The sequence below is a fragment of the Vigna radiata genome, chromosome 7, assembly GCF_000741045.1.
Source record: "Vigna radiata var. radiata cultivar VC1973A chromosome 7, Vradiata_ver6, whole genome shotgun sequence".
Lineage (NCBI taxonomy): Eukaryota > Viridiplantae > Streptophyta > Magnoliopsida > Fabales > Fabaceae > Vigna > Vigna radiata.
The window spans coordinates 18,536,407-18,542,163 of NC_028357.1; the positions used below are offsets into that span (position 1 = coordinate 18,536,407).

At 36.9% G+C, this 5,757-nt stretch overlaps 1 long non-coding RNA gene across 1 annotated transcript; it reads right to left on the minus strand.

Annotated features, from left to right (window-relative positions):
- Nucleotides 1-440: 440 nt before the first annotated feature.
- Nucleotides 441-4,352, minus strand: LOC111242035. Its single transcript, XR_002668520.1, has 2 exons — nucleotides 4,064-4,352; nucleotides 441-3,690 (listed from the first exon to the last, which is right to left on the minus strand). It is a non-coding gene; the product is annotated as an uncharacterized LOC111242035 (long non-coding RNA).
- Between the last annotated feature and the right edge of the window lie 1,405 nt (nucleotides 4,353-5,757).

The following is a 5,757-nucleotide window of genomic DNA, read 5'->3' on the forward strand; positions in this document are numbered from 1 at the left end:
GTTTCTTTTAATGCTTGAAGGCACAAACTTTCTTCTCATGCAAGCTTTTAAATCACACCAATCATGAATGGGAGACTTCCTATCTTTCCTAACATGATATTGTCTTTCATCTCACCACTCACTTGCATGTCCTTCTAACTTAGAGAGATAAATGCTAAGAACATAAGATTCACTCTCTCTATAAAACCAAGGATCTATTTTATCAACCTCTTTTTCCCAAGCTAGGTATGTTAATGCACCTATGTCTTTACCAAAAAATGAAAGATTCCTAGCTTGATTAAAATTTTCATTAACTTTATCTAAACTAGACAACCTATATGAACTAGAAGACCTAGAAGAAGACCTATATGAACTATAACAAGACATTTGCAAAGACAATTTGTGGATTCTAAGACTCCTAAAACGTACGGACTCTAATGTGACAAGGTCACACCTACACGTGAATGACAAAATCAAAGACAATAAAAGAAAACAATTAAAGTTGCCAAGAGTTGGAAAGAGCACTAAGAACTCTTCCAATCTACTTGGACTTTATAAAAGGCCATTTACAAACCAAACCTAAAGCTAAGAGTGACAGTGGGCTGACACAAGCCCATCAAATACAAAGAAAATAAAAAAACCAAATGAATTTAATCCTATGCTACGACCCAACTTCTTGTTGTCCACTATGCTGCTACGGTCCAGGTCCTTGCCAATTTTTCCATGAAGATTCACGTGTACGTTCCTGTTGTTTCTAGCAGTTTAAACTTTTCTAACTTCTGGGTTCCACTCTCTTTGGATCTGATTCACCACTCCTGCACACATCACACAGCTTAATATTCTTTTGGCTAAACAGATTGCAAGATACAATGCACAAGATAAAGAATTATAACTTCCCTTTTCTCGGTCTTGTACACTTCATGCAGCTAATTTAATTGCTTTGGTCTCCAATTACAATCTGCAGCCAGAGTATGCCAACATCAACAATTCACTCATTGCAATCAAGTACAATTATATAAGATCAGTTTATTCAAAACACAATCAGTTTAGGGGAGAAGACTCCCTTCAAAATCAAAACTACACACAAATGTTGCTGCTACTGTTTCAAGGATCTAGCTCACCCTTCTCAACCTGCTAATGCTTACTCAAGCTAAATTCCAAAAAATCAATTAGTTTATTCACTTACAAAGTATTACCGATTCCAGCAAAACACATAAACATTGATATTAAACCAGATGTAAATGGATGTACTCCAAAGCTGAACTAAACTGATTTTAACAACCATATAATCTGATTTAAAATCTATTCAATCCAATGCAGAAAGAGTGACGCAGATTCCATTAGATATGATGCATATGTAGTTGAAACAAGTTATTGTAGAAATGAAGTTCAGAATGCAATCAGAACGGTGTTTGCAACTTCCTATTTCATCTAACAAATTCACTAGATCTTATCAATTCAGAATCCGCATTCAACATGCCCAAGTAAACCATGAAATCAAAACTTCCCTTTCACAACCGTGAGTATATCAATGAATTCAGCAAGCAATGTTTGAAACTAAAATGAGTGCAATGACAGCTTAAACATTCACAAGCACAAATAGTATCACCAAGAAATCAGTAAGCACATTCAAGCTTTCAATATCTCACTAAATTCAGCAAACATTTTACAATCTAAATGCAATGGAATAACAACTTAAACAAGCACAAAAATGCTCCAATCTGATCTCTCAATTTCCTTTTCCTGCACAATGAACAATCCAAAACAGTAATCAACAGTTAAGTAAAGATCAACTTCCTCTCACAAAATTGCCAAGGAAAATTATGCTTAAAACAGCCTCACAGAACTCACATCACTCAAGGCTTCTCTTTAAAAATTTTAAGCACATAAACGCAAGGTTTGGAAGAGAGATTCTCCCTTGTCAGTTCAAGGCTGGATAGTCTTTCAGACCACCACCACCTAGGATGCTACCAAGCACACAATCCTCTTTCAGATTCCAAAAATCCAGAATGAAATGCTTCTCAGCCAATAACAGCACAAAACATGACAAAGATCACAGAACAGAATAGAACAAACAAAGCAAACAGACTCACAAGAAACTCTAGATTAGATTTTAAAAACAAGTAAAGCTCAAAATTAGGAATGGCAGATCAAAGTTTACTTGTATTGGACAAAACCAGATTTAGCAATCAAGACAAGCAAGAAAAAGAAACTTAGCAAGGCTGACACACAATTTGAACCTACCAATAGCTCTAGAATAGATTTAGAAAACAAGAAACCAGTTACAAGTTGAACTAGAAATGACATGGTTTTGGCACTGCTTTTTATTACTGCTTATATCTTTCCTTCTTCTTCTTTTTTATATATTGTAATGTAAACCAAGCTTTTGCTGCCAATCTTTATTCAGCTAATGATGCACAGAACAACAAACACATGCATTTAAAATTGAAAACAACTTGTATTAGAAACAATTAAGTGCCTGAAATTGATGGCTCAGAAAAGAATTTGCACCAGATTACTTAAACACTCAATTTTACAGCACAAGCAAGTCCAAATCAGTGGTTTAAACGTATAAGTGCTGTCAATTGAGGCTAATTAGCTGTAATTCAAAATTTGACTAGTTGAGTCCACGTTTCACACCAATTCAGTCAAATCAATTACCAATTTTGAGATGCAAAGGTGCAAATGACTTTTAGGCACTCAATAGGAATCAAAATCAACAGTTAAAAATTGCACAAAATGGCAGAACTTGTAATGGATGGTTAGCAAAAGATTTAAGTGCTATACTAGATTTAAAAAAAACAAAACTCAACTCAAACAAAGAGGTTGCAGTTCGGTCAAGCTGCTAGGCAAAGAAATTCTGGATTCTGCAGTGTGATACCACCTGATTGGTTTGTCTGAGACAAATCACTGTTTATTTGGTATGTTTACACACTATGGCAGTGCATCAGTTAACACTAGAACTACAATTTAACTCGGTGCATTGAATTCAACCATTAACATCAGATTTGAAACAAATTTGGATTTGTGATTCTACTGGTACTGCACTGTGATTGACTTCTAGATGCACTAAGCTCATTAATCATTGCTCATTTTGTGTGCATCTATTGAAAGATCAATTCCAGATATGCAGATTCATCCAGGCACAGGTTCAACTCAGAATTTGGACAAAATTCAGCAAATACACATGACTTAGACAAAACAAGATAAGATACTCAAAATAAAATGACTCAAACTAAGGAATAGACCGAAATAAAAATTATGAAATCAGACTCAAAGCACAAGATAAGCACAAACAAAATCAGGAATTCTAATCACAGAAATGCAGATTCAAGACCAAACAAACACAGAAACTGAAACAAGATTCAACAACTCAAATCAGAAAAAAAAAACAAATCAAGACATTACAGGAAAATGATAGACAACGTGAATCAAAAGAAACACAAGCTGAGAATCAAACTGAAACAAAACACAAAGCTAATAACAAAGACAAAGACGCGAATCAAAATGAACAGATCAACATAACAACGCGGATCAACACAAGACAGATTCGAAACAAGATGAAACCGAGACAGAGGAAACCAAAAACAGAGATCGAGATACTTATCTTTGTCGCGTGGACGCAACCTTGCTCTGACTACCAGTTGATGGAAGACGCCTTGAGGAGCTATCCGATTGGCGCGACGCGAAGGCCAGTAAAGCTCCTCCAAGCTTCTCCGACGAGAGATACGTAGCGGAATATGTTAACAACTTCTAGATTAAGAGAGAAATCGGACAAAAACTCGAGATCGACGCAGAATCAGAGAAGAACAGACTGAATGAACCCTAGAAAGTGAGAAAAGCTCAAAAGGAACCGATTAATCGGTGAGAAATAGTGTTTGAACGGTGGAAATGGTTTGGATCGGTACAAAGGTGGTTTCAATCGGCTAAAATCAAAGAAAATGATGAAGGATGAAGGAAAACCTAGCAGAAGCCACAGATCGGAAAACTTTTCGGTGAAGATGAAGTGCTATGGCTGAAAAGGCTGAAGCAAAGAAGAAAGACGAAGAGGAAAGTGTAATCTGTGATGAAAACGGACACTTACTTGAGGAACTCTCGAGAGAAAATGTTTCTCCAGAGCAAACCTAGAAATGTGATGAAATGGGAGAAGTGAGGTCTCGGTGCGTCTGAATGAGAAATGAGCTCGTGGTGATGCTAGCACGAGTCAGAGGAGGACGCGTGGTTGTAACGCTGACGTAGGCACAAGGATTGTGGCAGTGGAGTAATGGATCTCCGTGGAGGAGAGAGAAGCACGGTGGAGTAATTGGAAAAATGAAATAATGAGGTGTGCTTGGAAGGTGGCTAGAGGGAGTCTTTGGACTTTCTAGCCTATGACTTTCAAGAGAGAATAGTTTCTGAATTTAGAAAATTTTATTATCATTAATCTCAAAAGTGAATAGTACAAGTGAAGAGCTGGGTATTTATAGTGACCCATGCTCCTTACAAACTACACTACAGATACAATAAAATGTAAAAAGAGGACTACATGAGACAGGATTCCATCACCAGTCTTGACCAGATTCAAACAGCATTGACCAGCATTGACCAGCTTTGACTTAAGATGACACCCAGGCCCAAGAAACTAGCGCTCAACGCTGGGCTACCGCTCAACGGTAGGTGCGACACTCCACATAGCGCCCAACAGTGTCACCCAAGCGAAAAACCATGAAAAACTGGAAAAACTGGCGCTCAGCGCCATCGCTCAGCGCTGGTTCACTGCTCAGCGCGACCTGTGGCACAAAAACTGCACTCTGGTCAACTTTTCAACATTCTGGTCAACTGATTGACTTTTCTGGTTGACTGGTTGACTTTTCTGCACTACAACTCTTTGATAATTCAACCCTTCTTTCAAATCATTCAATAAAAGTACAAAATCAAGGGAAACAAAGCATAAAACCAAGAAAACCAATTTTGACTCTCTTACTCTCTAACCTAAGCAAAATTCATGATTTCTAGCTAAGTCTAAGTCATAAAGGGTGTGTTTAATGACAAATTTTAAGTATGAAAATAACAGTTTTTCTACTGTTATCAATAGTCAATTGTATTAATTTCAAAATCAATTTGTTAGTTGTTGATCGCTACTATTTGACTTAATTGTTATATTTGTCTAAGGATAGTTGACTCTATTAGTAGCTTAGTGAACTACAGGAGCGTTTGATTTATAAAAAAACTATAAATTGGCGTGCCTCAGTTGATCACAAAGACTTTGGAAAATGTAACACTTTCATTTGTGATTTACATATCGAGATCTCTAAGAATTTTCTCCAAGAACTCATCAAGAAGACCGTGATGATCTATCTTTGAAGATGTTCTTTGAAGGAGAAAGATTTTTGTGCTTACTGGTTGATCATACCCTGCACACACTGGTGCAAAAACGGGCTATTATGTTGTTCCTTTTTGGCCTTTAACGACGCAACTACTACCGACGTTATAACTGGTGACGTAAATTAACGTCGAATATTATCGGGTGACGTTAATCGAACTGGTTTACGTCGCACACAAAGGTAAATGACGTAAAGTTAACGTCTTTTATGCTCGTCAATGTTAAAGCACGTCCTATAGAATATAACTTGACATCCAAATATTTGATTAAATATTTATTTTTAAAGAAATATTTTTCGTCATATTGTTGGGGAACTTACGTAATGTTCCGGTCGGGATATGCCTTCCAAAATGTTCCGGTCGGGATATGCCTTCTTACTCCTTCACGCTTTTCTCCGTAACCGTCCGTTCTCTTCC